The sequence below is a fragment of the Misgurnus anguillicaudatus genome, chromosome 18, assembly GCF_027580225.2.
Source record: "Misgurnus anguillicaudatus chromosome 18, ASM2758022v2, whole genome shotgun sequence".
In the NCBI taxonomy this organism is placed as follows: Eukaryota; Metazoa; Chordata; class Actinopteri; order Cypriniformes; family Cobitidae; genus Misgurnus; species Misgurnus anguillicaudatus.
Genome location: NC_073354.2, coordinates 22088388 through 22108240, shown reverse-complemented (window position 1 = coordinate 22108240; position 19853 = coordinate 22088388). Strand labels below are relative to the sequence as shown.

General features: G+C 37.0%; 1 long non-coding RNA gene across 1 annotated transcript; it reads left to right on the top strand.

The window, feature by feature from the left end:
- The first annotated feature begins 18114 nt into the window (after positions 1-18114).
- Positions 18115-19055, top strand: LOC129429313 (uncharacterized). Its single transcript, XR_008639176.2, has 3 exons — positions 18115-18284; positions 18417-18710; positions 18834-19055. It is a non-coding gene; the product is annotated as an uncharacterized lncRNA (long non-coding RNA).
- Positions 19056-19853: the final 798 nt, after the last annotated feature.

Genomic DNA, 19853 nt, shown 5'->3' with positions numbered 1-19853 from the left:
ACTTTAAGTTTCAAAAAAGTTCTTCACAAACCTATGGGTGACGTCACAAACACTACCTCCATATTTTTTACAGTCTATGGTACCACACAAAACACGGGCCTGTCATAATCCTGCCTCAGAACTAGGAATAAACCAAGGACAAGGGGGCAGAATTTCTCTCCACAACAATAAACATTTATGTGTGGAGAATCAAGTTTATGCTTAAGTTGACATACAGTATACAGTGAGTCATAAATGTTTGTATTATAATATCATTCAAGGTATAGCGAAAGATTTTCTTTTTCCGGGTGGATCATCTGTATTATTGGTCATCCCAGATGTCAATCATTCTGATGATATGTTGACGTATAACCGTCGCACGTGCTTGTCCCTAGGTTCGCTTTCTGCATATGTGCACTTTCACGTGTATATGTGTGTTGTGCTACGGTTTCAACCATTCATTGAAGCTTGCGTTCTCACTGTGTTTTTTTCCAAATGTCTGAGGGTCGCAAGAAAAAAAAGTGTCTACGAATTGTATGACAAGAAGAGAAAGGACTATGAAGAAAGAAACAAGACCAGAGTGTTTATGGGAGACTATTTCACACGCTGGTCGCTGGCGTGAGCTAATAGGACAGGTTGGGCTTCCCACGCGAAGTTTCTACTGGAAAGGTACATTTTGTCATGCTATTTGGAGAAATCCATTTAAAATCACTGCTAGTAAAAGTTGATGTAAGGTATGATTAGCGATGCTAGCCCTGGCACAAGTCACGAACCGCACAGACACAGTAAACATGCCGACAGCAACTTGTAAACACTAACAGAGCGAAAAGAAGAACGACCTGCATGCTCTCTCTCTCTATCTCGTGCACGTGTTTAACAGGCGTTCCCTTTTGGGAGGAGGTAGAGTGTTACGCGGGTGCATTTTTTAAAAAATGTGGAGGGGCGGTTCTTTTAAATAATTCGGGAAAATCTTCCGCTATACCTTTAAGTACACGATATGAACACCAAAGTAAAACTATCAAAGTATAAAAATAGCAGAGTGGAGAAGTTGCACAGAGCAATTGATATTACAAATTATTTCAAGTTAAATCAACTTGGAATTAAGTGCACTGAACTTCATGTGTTGGAAAAGCTAGACATTTTAAGTTAAGTTTATTCAAGTTTTAGTTCACATTACCTAATATTTTAGGGAAGCTAAAGTAAATTTAACTTGCCTGGTTTTAAACTTCAAGCTGGAGCCGGTGGTCATTCAGGCCTGACTAGATGCTTAATTCTGGTGGACTTCACTGGCTCAAAGAGGAAATAACTGAATGAGAATTGCTCAGTGTTAAGGGTCAGTGGTTAAAGTATTTTGTTGAGAAATTACTGTTCAAAAGATCGCAAGTGATGTAAGTTCAAGTTCAACGGGTTTCGTTAAACTGTAGCCTTTTGATCCATTGAGGCAAATCTTTTTGCTGATTGGCCCATTTTAATCCTTACCTCATCCAGGATGAAATGAGTTTTGGAAATAATAGGTGTTTAATACATTTCAATATTTATTTTAATGCGTTCATTTAAAATTGTCAGTACATCTTGCTATAATTTAACCATAACAATGAAAGAACAATGCTGTATTAAAAAAAAAAACTTGGAATGTTGTCTAAAGTGCCAGAGGCGTGTGGTCAGCATGTTAACCAGATGACTGAATCTCAGTGAAGTATTGTGACGGGCTTAATGTTTTATTACTTGCATCTATGCCATTGTTCCCTTTCAGTGTTATTCCCAGCAAATAACCTGACCTCAGTCTAAAAGTATCCGCCAGTTGACTCACCTGCGGTGTGCAACTGGAGGACAGGTGGGACGGGGGGATTCCCAGCAAACCTAAGGAGTTAAAAAACAACCATGTCAAAACCTTTGTCTTGCTCGCACAATAAATTCACCTTTTGACAAGGATGAACACAGACAGCAGACATTCCTGAAATTCCAACTCGTGCCATTAGATACTCTTTCAGTATCCGTAGTCCAAGCCCCATTTTATCCTTGGGTATTTCTCTCAAAACATTATCAAACATCTTGGGATATCCACCTTATGTTTGTTCACCTTGCTGACTTTCATCTGCTTATCTGTATGGAAAAGCACATTATGACAGAAGCTCTTTTTTGCAAAGTTAGGAGAGACACATGTGGACCACATGTTTAGCTTTTTAAACCCATTTTGTGCATGAGAGCTACTATAAAGTCTGTAATCACTTCCTAAATGACCCCAAACAGAGATTTGGCTGTTAATATTGTTTAAATATTAGTCTTTCCCTAAACAGACTATGCATGCCAGTAAACTTTTCACATCAGTTGTAAAGGAAGAAACTTACTGTAACCCTGCTGACCAGTTTTCCAAGTAGGAGTCAGGAAATATAAACTAGGATGTCAAAGGAATGGTTCAGCCAAATATAGAAGTTCTGTCACTATTTACTTACCCTCATGTGATTATTTATTATTGCAAACTTATACGCTCTGTTTTTTAAGGAAAAAAGGGAAAGGAGCAATTCCGAATGAAGTTGTGTTGATTCATTTCCAAACAACGAGTTAAATGACTATGCCTATGAATGACACCATAAAGTAATTTATATTTTGTCCATAGGAGTCTCTTCACTTTACATGCATGACTGGTTGAACATCTTCAGATAAACCACTATTGGGAATAGTTACAATAGAATCAGTTAAGCTTAAAAATTAATTTTTTTAAAGATTAGTCCATTTTATTAAAAAAAATCCCATATAATTTACTCACCACCATGTCATCCAAAATGTTGATGTCTTTCTTTGTTCAGTCGAGAAGAGATTGTGTTTTTTGGGGGGAACATTCCAGGATTTTTCTCGTTTTGATGGACTTTAATGGACCCCAACACTCAACAGCCTCAATGCAGCTCAAAATCACAGTTTCAAAGGACTCTAAACAATCTCAAACGAGGCATAAGAGTCTTATCTAGCAAAACAATTGTCATTTTTGGCAAGAATATTTAAACCACAACTTCTCGTCTTCCTCCGGTCCTGGAACGCGCCAGCACGACCTTACGTAATTGCGTAATGAAGTCGAAAGGTCACGTGTTACATGTATGAAACGCACATTTGTTGGACATTTTAAACAATAAACTGACACAAAGACATTAATTAGTATCATTCGACTTACAACAACATCAGAACGGTCCTCTTTCTCCACACTTGTAAACACTGGGGCGTAGTTTCGCATATTTCATCCTCTTGACGCGATTACGTGAGGTCTCGCTGGCGTGTCACAGGACCGGAGGAAGATGAGAAGTTGTGGTTTAAAAGTGCATATTTTGTATTTATTTATTTTTTGCCAAAAATGACGTTTCGCTAGATAAGACCCTTATGCCTCGTTTGGGATCATTTAGAGTCCTTTGAAACTGCAATTTAATTAAACTGTTAAGTGTTGGGGTCCATTAAAGTCTATTAAAATTAGAAAAATCCTGTAATGTTTTCCTCAAAAAAACATAATTTCTTCTCGACTGAACAAAGAAAGACATCAACATTTTGGATGACATGGTGGTGAGTAAATTATCTGGATTTTTTTAAAGAAAATGGACTAATCCTTTGTTATTTTCAGAAATCAACTTTGACATATGCTCTGCATTGCCAAAGTACCTGCTGATCTACTTTGTATGGGCATGTCAATTTTAATGGCATTATTTCTACATTGGCAGTCAGGCAAAGAATAGTTTATCAACAGTTGTATTTGCCAGATGCATAAAAACAGATGAGAAATGATCACATAGTTGATGATACCCATTGACTTATTTGTTTTTCCTTCCTGCATGGTTACCATTATCTATCAAAATATCTTCTTGTGTGTTCAACAAAATAAACTTATACAGGTTAAGAACAACATGAGGGTTTAGGAAATGATGACAGAATTTTCATTTTTGGGTGAACTATCCCTATAAGTCAAGAGCAAACAGGAAAACGAAATACCAGGAATAGGACAGCCATTCATCTCATAAATATGGCCAGATGGAGCACATGTGTTTCTGTTATGAGTTTCTTGATAAGGTGTCCAAATAACGTAAGGCTTTGGAACTGCAGTGTGTTTTATTGCCAAATGACAAATTCAAAGTCAAAATTACAGATGTCAGAAAGACGAAAGGGAAATTGTTAACCTTTGCAACATTCAATACAATGGAATTTTATTTAAGGAAGTTATGAGGTGTTTGCACAAAACAGCGCTCTTAGATCTCTGCAGGCATCTTAGCACAAATGGTAATTTCTGGTATTACTAAACAGATGTGATTTCAAAATCCAGTGATTACTGGCCTACAACGTATTTCCTAATATTACATAATCAACTCCTTTTATTTAAAACAAAATGTCCAGTTTCATTCAATCCCAGATATTCCTAATACTTCTTACATCATAGTACTTCAACTATATCAGATTAGTGTTTTTTACAGTTGTTTAATAGAAAGTTTCTTGTATCTTAACTAAATAGAACTTTAGCAATAAAGATTTGCTTGCTCCCATATTGCTCCCGTCTTTTTTTATTGTACATAGTTTAACTGCAACAATTTAAGTCTTGTCACCAATCAGTACTTAAGTTAACCAATCAATATGGCGAGTCTGTTTAATTCCTCTCACAACTTTCAAACAAAATTTCATCCTCAAACAATGTCAGTCTTGTTTAAAAAATGCACATGCATTTAAGCGTTAGACCCTGTCTGCTTTATTGCTGTGAATATCACTGACACCCAAGCAAACATGACCTCTGAGACTCTGTGGAGACTGTGGGAGAGCACAGAAAAAGACCCCTTGCACATTTATGACGCCATTAACGGTCTCGATGCATGTCCAGACTTCCATATAAAGTGATAATTTGGCATATTTCCATTTGTTCCTGCAACAATAAAACGAAACTAATTTGTGGCTAAAGAGAGGTTTCGTGGAATGGTCCCAATTTGTTACGGCAACGACTCGTCTGCGATTATAGCCACGGGACAGACAATAGGATTATGTAATCAAGAAATCCAGCCAGTCGATCCTGCCAACAGTTTTAAAGGGTCTGGCTCAAGAAAATAAAAGATGAGAAGATATTTTTAAACTATCCAAATTGAATTTCAAATAAAAAAGGTTTTATAGGAAAAAAGCACATTTCAGAGGGTTTTAAAGCAGTATTTATCTAAAAGAACTGCATGGAAACATAGTGATAGTGATTTTTTGTTAAAAAATATATTGTTTAAGAAATATAAAATACAGTCAGTAATTGCACACTTCATTAAACCTCATTTTGTTATAATGAAAATGTTAGGCCTGGCATTTAAAGGCACAATATGTAATTTTCGTGTTAGAGGTAGTGTGATGAAGCTGTGTAAGAGCGTTGATCGATAGGAGTTGTAGTCTTCACCTTTACTGTCAATAGGACTCAATCTGATGTGACTCACAAATCATATTTATCATGAATGATGTAAAATTTTAATAACTATTACATTATTAAGAAAGCCCACAGTGTGGCCCAATGGCCTTATGATTACAGTATGAGCCAGTGAACCACTTTTAGTGCTATTTAGCATTATTAAATAATTGTATTATTATTTTATATTGTTATTTATTGTGTGACTACTTCTGCATGCAGTGCTATACAGCTTGACTGTACAAAAATGTATGATTATTAATCAATTTTATTTGGCACCATCTCGTGTCCCCCATGCACCCCAGTTTGAGAATCACTGGTATTAAGTACACTTAAAAAAATCGTTGCTGCCTTAATTTAAAGGGATAGTTCACTTTAAAATGAAAATTCTTTCATAATTTACCCATCCTCATGTTGTTCTAAACCTGTATAAATTTCTTTTTTCTGATGAACACAAAGAAGATATTTTGAGAAATGATTGGTAACACACAGCCGATAATGACCACGGACTTCCATAGTAGGGAAAAAATATTTTGGAAGTATTGTGATAAATGATGAAGAAAATATTTTGATAAATGATGGTAAGCACACAGTTGACAATACCCATTGAATTCCATCATATTTTTTATTCCTACTATGGAAGTCAGTGTTCACTATCTGCTGTGTGTTTACCATAATTTCTCAAAATATCTTCTTTTGTGTTCATCAGAAAAAAGAAATTCATACAGGTTTAAAACAACATGAGGCCGAGTAAATGATGACAGAATTTTTATTTTAAAGTGATTTATCCCTTTAAAGGTCATGTCAACTATTATTTATCTTGACAAGAGATGAGTTGCTACAACTTATACAACTAAGTTGACTTCTTTCAACTATTTTTTATAAGTTATAACAACTCATCTCTAGTCAAGATAAAAAAAACAATTTAAGGCAGCAAAGAATTTTTTCACAGTGTATTAAAGGTGCAGTGTGTACATTTTAGCGACATCTAGTGGCGAGGTTGCGAATTGCAACCAATGGCTCAGTCCACTGCTCTTCCCTCGCTTTTGAAATGCATAAAGAAGCTACGGTAGCCACCACCAAAAAATGTCATCGACGGAGACAACTTAGTAAAAAAAGTTTGTCCATTAAAGGGACACAAGGCAGCATTTTTATGTTAATAAATCATCTTCGTAAGTCGGTATATGGTTAAAATGACTCATTACCGGACGAATGAAGTCTCTCTCGCCCGCCCCTACCGTCTGTAGGAAGAATACTCCACTTGCAACTTCGCTGTATCCGACCCGGTGTCCTTCAGTCTCGCAAAGTCTTAGATATCGCGAGAAGCAGTATCACTTTACAGCAAACAACACAGAGGCAGGCAAGCTAAACACGGCTAGCCATTGTTGCAAATGGCCGGGGAAGGAGCATCGAAAACCCTTGACGTAAGGGAAACAAAACTGGATTGGAAATAAGCTGATAAACTTGGTTCCGAGGGGGGAGGGACAACAGTTCGTTTTTACGACAGTGTGTTTGAAAGCATTTACTTTCAGACACTAGGGGGAGCTCGTAGAGAAATATTACGCAGACTTGCCTGGTTTCCCTTTAAGGGCTTCTATAGAAACATGGTGGCACAAAATGGCAACTTCCACGTAATGGGACCCTAGGTGTATGTAGATAAAAACGTCTCATTCTAAGGTAATAAAAACATAACGGTTCATTAAAAAGGTCTTTATACACCCCTGATCATATAGTTTTGTATATTACTTTGCATTTCTGTCAAGAGATCCTTTTAAAAATTACACACTGCACCTTTAAGTGATGTAAAATCACTTTCGTGATGTGACATGCTGATTGTTCTGCGCAGTCATGTTTGGCAGCAAAACCAGAAACATATTGGATATTTTAATGCATCTTGCATATTATTAAGTAGCACTTGTATTTGTTGTATTAACACTGCTTAAGTATGTATAACTGTATATAAGTAACAAATCATGTGTCAAACATATGGCAGCTGTCTCCTGTTGTCTACTTACAGTATTATCTTAACCGCATCTTTATATTTTCCTGTTCGTTTTCCTTGGGAAGTGAGTCAAGAGTATTTTAGGCTGTATCAGAATCCACTAAGATAAGTCAAATTTATATGCACTGACATTCTGTGCTATCGCTTGGTAACAGAGAATTGAACAATAAAATGGTGAAGGGTGAGCAAATTTATCTAAGACAAACTCACAACAAAAAGTACAGAACTGCATTTAGATCACATTTCTCTTTTTTTTTTAAAAGCAGTTTTCCAAGACTATCTGTACTTATCTGAGGCCTTGTCAGGTTTTAATAATAATCACACTGTTCTGCATAATGTCAAATTATGTAAATGTTTACATAATAATGACTTAGCAACTGCTGTGTCCTATTGGATTGCGGGGATATAAAGTTACATAGTTGTGCGCCACTGACTATTCCAACAGCATATCATAAGGGATCTGCATAATGCATTATGCGCTGCAGACCAAAACTATCCAGACCGCTTTATTGAAAATTCATTATTAAAAGTAATTAAGTCTCATAAATAAATGAAGTGATAAAATGTGGCTGACATGCCATACTAAAAAATGACAGTGTCAAGTATGTCATTGATGCACGACCAGCATTGGAAAAGCCATGCTGTTATTTGGGATGATGAGTACTGTACGATAATGGATGCTAGAGTACAAAGTGTGACTGGAAGCATGAGGACATGGAAATTAGCCAAGTTTATGTGCTTGGCAAGGTCAGATTACAGGCAACAGAAATAATGGTGTAATAGCCTTGGTTAAGAATTATTGCAGTCGTAAAAAGACTCTAATTTATAGCAGCTTTGTGTTTTTAAACAGGACACATTCCACTGATGGGTATCCTAGAAATGAAAGAAATACTAAAGATGGACACATCTGAAGTGTTGTCAGTTGCCTACAGAAACATCGAGCCCATTTAAGTGTTTGAGCTTGTAAAATTTAAATGCAACTTCAACAGAAAGTAACTTTGAATATAAAGTTGCGTAATTATTGATAGTTTTAAAATTATTTGTGAATCTGTACCACTGGATATTTGCATCATAAATAAAAAAATTCATATCTTTCTTTGACAGTTCTTCACAGAACTGGTGCATGATTCTTTACACGCAAATACACAAGATTTGCAACATTGAACTTTATGTGTCCTAAAGTAATATAATAAGGGTTTTGGTTTATCGTCTGACATTTATTTCGAGATATGTCATCTGCTTATTATTAAACGTTTAAAGCAACAGACATGTTTGTTTCCTGCACAATAAATTAAGTTTCTTCCAGCCAAGTGCACGGCTAAAGAGATGCAGTATTATGTCACACCACCCAGTAAAGCCAGCTAATGACATCCACTGGAAACGGACCATTAGATCCAAAATGCATGAATTTATTTGTGTCGCCATGTGATGTAAAACTGCTATGACTATAACACAAAAGCATGAAACATTACTGGGATTTAAACTGATCTTGATTGAAAATATGACAGATGGAAACCACATTCTTTATGATAAATCTGAATACATAATATTTAAAGTTTCTGTGGTTAAAAATGAACAAATTCAGCATATCTGAGGCTCATCTTTATCTCAAAACAATATTTAGCTTAATTTTAGTATTTTGGTGTTTGGGAATATGACCTTGTTGACCCCACATTTTGCTTACTTAGGAATGACCCCACGACACAAGGTCTGACTTATGATCGCCCAACCTAAATTTTGTGAATGTTTACCTTAAAAAAGGTGTAAAAGGTAAGATAAGTTTTATGGTATGGTTTATATAACTAACAAAGAATTCAAACAAAGTAAATGATCTCAGGAGTCATTATCTCAGGTTAAGACTTTTTGAAAAATGTGCTTTTCTAATGGACTTCTTTATGGTACTGTATGTTATTCTCTATTTGCAGACAAAACCACTGCTTCCTTGGTTGGAATTGTATACAAAAACCTACTACCTTGTAATTTACAAAAGCGAAATTCAAACATGCTGTCTTTTATGAAATGCAGATGGTAAGCACGAGGGCTTATCCACAGGGGCCGATGTCTATTTTGGATTAAATCTTCAGGAAGACCCCTCATGGACTGACACAATGCTCCAGCTGTGCTCTGGCTCGCAAAGGGTTGAACCACTTTTTCATCAAAATGTCTTTAATAAACCTGATGAAAGCCGGACTGCCCCAAGAATCAACTTGTTGAAGGATGTATGCATGCCTTTGGAAAAAAGGCTATACCCTCTGTGAAGACCTGAATATATTTACCACAATTCATTTGTGTATTGTGGTACAGACAACACCCACCAAATCCTCAAAAAATCGACTGCTTGATCAAAACTTGTCGTGACAACACACATGCTTTCAAAATGTTTTCTCACATATTATCAACAGCATTGTACCCTTCCCCGCGGAGAGTTCATCGTTTCCTCCCAAAAAGGGAAGAATAAGAGAAAAAGATAATTTGACAGTGAAAAACCACAAGCGAGACAACACAACAGTAGCATGGGTGGTGCTTTTCTTTAGATTTAAAGCCTGGCAGATGTTAGACAAAAGCAGAACATTTTGGAGTTCATGGAGGTCGTGTTTAATCGTTTTGTAACTCTTACAGCCTTATTTGGAAAGCTTTTACGTTGTTTAAAGAAGTTCAAATTTGATTCTATGTGTAGAAATCATTCAGCAATTTTAAAGAAAAAAATATTTATATAGTTGTGGACATAAATATATGAGAGAAAGCTGTAAAAATGAATCTACAGTTTCTCCTTTTAAACTTTAATTAAAACAAATTCACAAAAATGCAATTGTTTTATTAAAGTACACTTTAAAACAAACTGGGTTCTGCAGCCGTATGAAACCAAAAAGAGTTTATTGGCAGCAAGGACACAAGATAGTTTTGGTGCACACAGGGATTAAAATGTGCTCCATGTCTATAGTTAACTATACAGACCTTCATTGTTGTGAACCTAATTTTATGAGGTCCTTGACTTCTTATTCAGATACATGGCATCATGGATTATATCAAATACCAACAGATTAAGAAGTCAAAACCTGACTTTGCTAGAAATATAATGAGTCATGGTTTAATCTTTTATCAAGAAATGGTTCAAAACAAACATCAAAATCAACAAAAATTGGTCACTAAGCACAAGGTTCATGGGCATCCCAGTTCCAAGACCTGAATCATATGATAAATGACCGGAGTGAACTAAAAAAGAGAGAGCAGCAACATTTGAAGGGTCTGGAGACATTTTTAAATGGAGGAAAAAATAATCGAAGATCACTTTTCATGAATTCTCCAACCTCATCAAATATCATAATAGAAGACTATATAATTATATTAGCAAGAAAAAGCATGTAAACCTTTTGGAATTTCATAGTTTTCTAAATAAATTTGTCATAAAATGTTATCTGATCTTCATCTCAATCAAGGGTATCGACAAACATAATTTGTCTAAAATTATTTTACAAAAAAATCTGACCTTTCATGTCTTTATTAAGAACAACCAAAAAACAAAAAAACTTTGTGGTTATAGAAAAAGTATGTGAACCTGTCAGGGTTTGGGACGGAGGATAAGAGAACCTAAGCGCACCCAAGCGCAGATGATATCGGGGAGTGAACATAGAACATTTATTACATCAAACATGAAACAAAAGCCCATGAGGGGGCAAAACTACATAAAACATGATTATACAATACACTGACACAACTTGATTAACAAGACTAAAAAACTAAACTGAATGAACATTAAGAACAGCATAACATGACACATGTGAACACAATGAACAAGCACAAGACAAGAGTCAAGAGGAGATTAAATAGGGGAACTAAACGAGGGCAACACAGGTGAGAGGGATAACCAATAATGAATAATTAACAAGGAGAACAAGGGGGCGGGGACTAGGAACGAGACACCAGAAGCACATGACCCAATACACAAGGCCATGAGCCTCCACATAAAACAAGAGACTGTCAGGCTCTGTTTACACGTACATGGTTATTTTTAAAAACGGAGAGATTTACCTTCGTTTGTACCCATCGTTTACACGCAAACGGAGAACTCGCCTCTGAAACCGATTGTTTCTAAAAACTCCGGCTAGAGTGGAGTTCTTGAAAACCTTCGATTGCACGATTGCATGTAAACTGAGACAAACGGATGTTTAAGCAGGCAACGTCACAGAGTATGCGCCAGAGCTCGCACCTACGTCAATAGTGCGACCTATGTTTACATGTGACTGCTACTCTGAACGCTTCCAAGATCACATTTATGTTCTTGCAAACTCGTTTCGTGTGTTTGTATTTGCAAATAGAGCTGCTCCATTATGTTGAGGAGCAGACACGAGTGCTCGGAGGTCAGCAATTTTACGCATGTTTGACTTCATGCGGCGCTGCAAAAACCAACAGATGGATGATGTCAAAGTACCGCGAGAGCAATTCAAAATTAGACCTCTACGTGTGATTCCTCAACTCGCTCTCGCGGTAATTTGACGTCATCGATAACCTACTGCAACAGCTCCTCCCTCCAACATGAAGAACCAGTTCGCGTCACCACCAGCGCTGCCGGTGATTGGCTTACGTGGGCTTGAGCTTCTCTTGACGGCATATATGCACGGGTACGTGTACATAAACACTTTTCTGAAAACTGACATGTGTGCACGATATTATTTTTGAAACCGGAGAGCTTGAAATGTCCGTTTATGAAAATAGCCGCCCACGTGTAAACATAGCCTCAGAACCCTGCCATCACGATAAAACAATTATAAAACAAGACTCTTATGGCAGAGTCCTGACAGTACCCTCCCCCGGCTACTAGACGCCCCTCAGGGGAACACACAAGACAAAACAATACACTAAACAAAACAGACATGAGTCCATGGGAAAACACACAAAACAGAGTCCATGGAAAAAAGTCTGTGAGCACAGCTACGCGGGATGGGTCGACCGCATGAGCTGTGCGGGATGGGACAATTGCGCTGGCTAGGCGGCTCTGGCCGCGCTGAACGCGCTGGCTTGGGCGGCTCCGGCCGCACTGAACTGCGCTGGCTGGGCGGCTCCGGCTACGCTGGTCACGCTGGCATCATTGTCTACAATACGTAAAACACTGAACAAGCAGGGTATCCACGGCAGGACACCATAAAGAAGCTACTGCCAACTAAAAAGAACATTGCTGCACGCCTGAAGTTTGCAAAAGAGCACATTGACACTCCACAGAGCTATTGGCTAAATGTTTTGTGGACTGATGAAACTAAGATTGAACTATTTGGAAAAAACACACAACACTACATCTGGCATAGAAAGGGCACAATATATGACAACATCATCCCAACTGTAAAGTATGGTGGAGGAAACATCATGATGTGGGCCTGCTTTGCTGCATCAGGGCCTGGCCAGCTTGCAATCATTAAGGGAAAGATGAATCCCCAAGTATATGAGACAATTCTTCATAATAATGTGAGAAGGTCTGTACGTCAAATGAAACTGTGTAGAAGGTGGGTGATGCAACAGGACAATGACCAAAAACACAAGAGCATATATATATATACAGCTGTGTACCAATTTTATTTTCACAGCTTTCTTATCTAATGGCCTTGCCGTGCCCTCCAAAATGTTTCTTTTATGTCAAAGATATGTCAGTGTTAGATCCTGACACTTAGCAACGACATAAATACTCCCACGGGTTAAAGGTGTTTTATAATAACAAAGCTAGATAAATATATTTTTCCATTACATACAGTTTGCAATAAACAAGTAAATGCTCAAGTATTCACGGCTATCAGTAGACAAAGGCCATCCTAGATACCGAATAAGAATGGAGAGTAGCACAATAATGATACTGAATGATAGATTTTTTTTGAAGGAAAACGTTTTAGACTTTTATTTTTTCTTATTTTATGGAGACTTATATTCATGGATCCGCATATACTAAATGGGGCAAGGATGTAGAGTTACACTGAAGCTGTTTTAAGGGGAAAAGAAATTACTATCACAGGAAAAACATTTAAATATTCTGTTTGGTGCTCAAAAATGAGTTTTAAGAGATAAAATAATCAACTTCAGGAAGACTTCAAGAACTAAAAAAATATCCATCAAAATACACATTATTAACATCTACTATACTTGGTTACTAGTAAATATTTTCCAGGTGTAAATACCTCACGTAAGGTGAATAAATTCACTAACAAAGTGTCTAATTCACATCACTAAAATACACAATTTTGCATTAGTGTCTCTCAGTGGCGGTCGATGACTTCTTTTTTTGAGGGGCTCAATGCGAAGTTCGTCATGTATGTAGCCCATCATTTGTGTGGTTCCTTATTTCAAAATTCTGTTCTGCGCCTCAAGAGATCCTGTGTGCATCACGTGTATTGTCAAAATAAGTGCCTGCTGCAGACGCGTCTAAAGTGTTTATGATAAAAGAGATGCTCGCATTTGCCAGATACTCGCATAATCTCATGCGTAATCAGAGTTTGCTGTTAAGGGAGTGTCTTGCGTGTATTTTGTGAACGTGAGCATCTCTTTAATCATAAACAGTTTTGTTAAAGAACCAAGACAAAAATATTGGCTGTACCAAAATGCTGTATTTGAGTGTAGTCCAAAGGGCATGGATTTTGTTCACTTAGTCATCAATTCCACAAACGTGAAATATTTTCATATTATTACCTCTAACATAGTAACATGTGTGTACCTGAGTAAATTACTGCATATTGCTGTGTGAGATTAACCTGAACAAGGTTGACACCCTCTTACACCTACCGTAGCCTACGCAAGAGATGAAGGAGATGTCGAGGTAATTATGTGTTTACTGATGTTAAATGGCTGGGCTTAGGATTGTCAAGCACGTCTGGACCAGTATTTTTTCAGAGAACAGTTAGTAGGACATCACAATTTTGAGTAGCTATGGACCCAAGGGCAATTACAGGAGTGACGGCAGATCCTCAAATTCCTACTGAGCCAACATATTTTTCGTGCTCACTGGCTGAAAGAAATGAGATAAATAAAACAAATGTTTGTCTGCCTCTATTTGCTTGGAAAAACTCGGCATGTGTAAATGTTTCCTAAATTAAAAATGTGGGCATGCCAGGTGAACTTCCAATATTCCCATATATGGGCGGTAGAGTCATTTTTATTCTAGCTTATCTTAAGTAAGTAGAGTTTGTCTATATCCAGATGAAATGACAGTGAAATGGCTTAACATTCTTGCAAATTCATGCCAAGAAACACTGAGATGGATTTCAGAATGGCTGGGAATTGGAATATTGGTCAATAAAATAATAAATGTCTCAGTACAATCACTAACCACTGTCTTCCCAAATCATACATACAGCAGGTCAAAAAACACAGTATAGTTTTCTAAATACACGTAATGAATAGCATGTCCGAAACCTCAACATGCAAAAATATGATGGACAAGTATGTGAGTAACACCAAGATGGTCCACTACTTCCAGTGAGACATCTCAGTGTGCATCAGAGGGACACTTTTCTATTCCCTGAGGCCACAGGAGAGCTCCCAAATGATTAAAAATACCAAAAACTGTAAGCTAAAAGGCTCTTTATTGATAAGCGATATACAGTACAACACAAACCATTTTTGGCTGTGTGGTTCATAAAGAACCTTTAACATACAAAGAACCTTTCTGTTTCACAAAAGGTACCGTATACTGAAAGGTTGTTTGAGGAACCAAAAATGGCATTATGGGTTCTATGGTATCATATATAAAATGTATTGTTTAAGCAGTCAAGATGTAGGTATTTCATCTATGCTATCACAATATTGGATTTTGGATGAGGGAGTCTCATTTATTCCACTGGTTTGGTAGTGATAAGATCATTGACAACATTGAAAGCTCTTTGGAATGATGACAGCAGTGACCTTTAGCGGCCTGGTCATCAGTAGATGAAATACAGATGTTTCCACTCATCTATGATAAGCAAGTAGCAGAAGAAAATCAGTTTGCCAGAGCACAATGATGTCAATATCCAATTTTTAGTAGCAGGAGGAGAAAAAACTGTGAGCAAGCTTGAAATTTTACTACATCCTGACTCTGAGAACTGGCCATAACACCAATGAGGTCTACAGACGTCTGGTCACGACATTACCAGGACTATAAGATGATATGAGAGTAAAAATACAATGAAACTCACAGTATCTTCTTTCAGTTCGATTTTAATAGGTTTCCGGATGTCTGTGGTTGTCCTGTGCTATTTTTGTGCGGAAAAATAAAATCTATATTTTGTCGAGGCGGCAGGCAAAGATGAGTAGAACATTCCTCAGATAACTTCCTCAAATATGGTGTCATAGCTTAGATATTTACAAATTAATCTTTTACAAAATTTCCCCCCAGTAAATGTCTCGGGAATGTATGAATCAGACATAACATACTACAAATTTCCCACAATAAATGTCTCGGGAATACAGTATTTTAAAATCTGAGATGCCAAAAAGGCTACCGTGCAATGATGATCACAAAATGTTCCTTACATTCAAGTTCCTGATGTTCAGACTAGCCAAATATGGTGTGAAGCTTCAGGAGTGGAATGAGGTGGATTGCTCACAGGCAACTGCCACAAAATAATTCAGAGCACAGCTTGTTTCTTTTTACCGCTAACTAGACTCAGGAATGCAAATTACATTGTGCATGGAAACACATTAAAAGGAAGCTGGCACACGGTGACCTTTTTGCGGAGAGATGATGGAACGGACTCGGAAGACATTCTCTGACACTGAAATACATTTAGCAACTCATATAATACCGGGACCTGTGGAAACACATCTCCTTTCATCTATGAGATCTGCTGCCCGTGATCCTGGCACGCGCACCAAGTGTCTCTGGTCTAATGAGCTTTACTCCGATATTACAGGTCAGAGGAGCGGATTACTGGAACAGCTGTGCAGATGGTCACAGTCCGGCTTGAACACCAATCTGGAATCCTCCATGCTGCTTCTTTCTAATTCAAGTCCAATTCAAGGATGAATTACTACATTCAGAAGCTCCCAAGTCATACAAAATAGCCCATGACAAAATATGCACATTCCTTACTTCTTTTGTATTATTACTTTGCAATGAATTTGTGTGGGCTCGGCTAAGAGATGAGCATTCATTGTATTCACATGAACATGCCATTCTTGTGATTTGTTGTTATGGTTTTGAATACAGATTTGCTTACAAATGACTGAACGTGAGACATAAACATTAAGTTCCTCTGAATCAACCTCCAAATGTTCAGATGATTCCAGACAGAGTATTTACTTTTTATGGTATTGAAAAGGTGTTCCTATTACCGTAGGTTGCTTGCGGGCTGAAATATTTACTGGTTATACTGTTTATAGTTTCTAGCCACAAGCATGCTTAAGACTTCACAAATTAACTTGTTATGGTTTTAAAGGAAAACATCACTTTTGTAAATATTTTACTATGTTTCTTACCTCAACTTAGATGGATTAATACATACCTTTATTTTTCAATGCGTGCACTTTTAATGTTTGTAGAGCGCTTCTTGAATGTATTAGCATTTAGCCTAGCCCCATTCATTCCTATGGCTCCAAACAAAAGTTTTATTTTGTGCCACCATACTTACTTGTGTAACTACTCATGTAACAGTCTTTAAACAGGGAAACATGGAAGTGTTTGGTGGCTTCTCAATTCATCCCTGTTTGGAGCCATGGGAATGAATGAAGCTAGGCTAAATGCTAACACATTCACAAGGCGCTGTACAAAGATTAAGTGCACGCACTGAATAAAGATAGGTATGTATTAAAGGAACAGTATGTAAGAAATGTATATAAATGAATCATAAAATGGCCCTGATATGTCACTAGACATTAAGAAATCATGTTCATTTCAAATACTTATATCACTGACAACAGTGATCCAGCCAGGATATTGTCATTTAAAAAGTGGAGTTGCAGCCCTCAACTGATGTGTATTGGCCACTAGTTGTGATTGCAGTACCAGTTTTAGCCACAAGTTTTGTGATTGGAATACCAGTTTTGGCCACAATCCTACATACAGTACTGTTCCTTTAATTTGTCTAAGTTGAGGTAAGAACATAGTAAAATATTGTTATCCTTTAAATAAGGGTGCCAAAATTTAAGAATATTTAATATTTAAGAATTAATCACTCTGAATATTAAAGTAAGGGTTCTTAAAGGGATAGTTCACCCAGAAGTTAATATTCTGTCATCGTTTATTTTCCCCTGATGTTGTTTCAAATTTATACATTTCTTTGTTTTGCTGAACACAAATGATATTTGTAATCAAGCAGAAAACAGGAGCACCATTGATTTCCATAGGACTTCCATAGTATTCCAAAATACTATGGAAGTCAATGATGCTCAGAAATGGTTTGGTTACAAATATCTTCCCTTGTGTTCAGCAGAACAAAAAAAATTGATACAGGTTTGTAATAACTTGAGATTGAGTAAATGATGACAAAATGTTCATTTTTGGATGAACTTTACCTTTAAGATGCTGTTAAAGTAGTTGGTTTACTAAACTGATGTGCTCACAGGTAAACACACTTTGAGAAAGCCAACATGTTTTGTTTATATTCACATTGCTTGCAGTTTATTCGCCTTGGAACACAACTCTCAAACTTTTGTGAATCTATTATCTAAATATCACCTATTTCCAAAAAATAGATAATAAAGTTTATGCAAGTGTCCAAAAAGGATTTATTGTAAGTGTGCAACACGTATCACTGTTTTAAATGTAGAGGAATCGGGTATGAAAAAAATTTATTTTATTTGTCAGCCACTATTGCATTTGTAGTAGTGACTTACAGTTGCTCAATCCTGCAGGTTGTATTTTACTTTTATCTTTTGGACTTGTGCATGCTGTAACAGATCAAGACATTAGCAAGACCTGTGATGATTATTGCCTGTTAAGCCTGTAAAACTGTAAGTGAATCAAAAGTACCTCCAGGTGCTTGTTTTGAAAAGAATTCTCTTGAAATCCTCTAATTTATTATGTTTGCATCAAACGTAAACACTAGTTTCATAACTGGAATATTTTCTCCTTAACCTCCATAGCAACTAGTCAACTCGGGTTCCACAGAAATTGATTAACTGAGAGCAGCTTATGTGCGTCACGGGGAGAGACTATGGTTTCCATGGCAGAGCATTGGAAGCTGATCAGCAGAGTTATGTAGCAGAGCTTAGACTGACAGCATCTCATGACAAGAAGCCATATTTGTGAACACAATAGGCCAGCATGGCCGGAGGGCAGTGAAAGTCAACACTTGCCAATGATGGACCGTGCTGCTGACGCACACCCTGTTGGGTCATCAGTTACACATCAAACATCTGTCTACACAAGCCTGTAAGGTGAGATTTATCACTTTGACCCTCTAAACAATACATCTACCTTATCTAAAAACTACCAGGTTTAAAATAGATAATATTACAATAAAAACACAAAACTATTTAAGGGAATTTTCGCCTTTTAAGCCAATAGAAGTGGAACTAAGAAAGAAATGGAAACATTTGGACTTGACATGCAACAAAAGTTACGGCATTTTCCATGAGACGTCTGCTGAGAATAGGCTACACCATTGTGAGAATAAAAAGGAAATGCTTTCATTCCTGTTATGTTTCACTGAAATCCACAACAATCAAGGTGGCAATCAAGTCTAAACACAAGTCTGCATACTTCCTATTTCAAATCCTAATAAAATCTGTTCTGGGTAGGAAATAGTTGGCTTTTTTCATCTATTTAAAGATCACAAAAGCAGAAAAATAACTCCTTTTAAAATGATGTATAGCATGTGGCAAATAACAGACCGACAGCAAGGCAGACAGGATTAACTGCAAAATATGTTACAAGAATTAATCATGGTTCTCAATTGTCGCTGTATATTTATGATTTTATGCTGTAGGCTATTTGCATAGAAGCAAAAGCAACATTTGTAGAAATTTAAAATATAACTAATTTGAAACTTAAAAGTACTGAAATAACAACAGTACGGCCTCTAGCGGAGGCACGTGTTACAGCAGCCTGTTTCTTCTCGAGCATCTTTACAGATGCAGCCCCCATGGCAGCAACCAGCTGTTAGATTAAGAAACCATTTCTAACAAACAAAAAAAAAGATAAAGTCTATTGAATAATAAAACATATCTTAACCGTTCATTATGACAGGCCAGAAGTAGAAGCACAATATAATAGCCTACCCAAGAACGTACGGGATTGATAGACGTCAATGATATTAAATTACTGGAATCAGGGAATGAAAAGTAACACCTGGATACAAAAAATACGAGCACTAGATACAAAAAATACGACCATGAGAGGGACTAATAAAAGCCACTAAACGGAAGCTGAGGTCAGGGAAATCAAAAGTATGTTTATGGAATTCGCTCATTGGAATGTGGTGCGTTTTCTCCTCGCGTGTAGTACTCAGACGCACGCGCTGTGAGGTAAGAGCGCAAGCTCGTCCCTTTTCCATGCCAGCGTGTGATTGGAGGAAACGC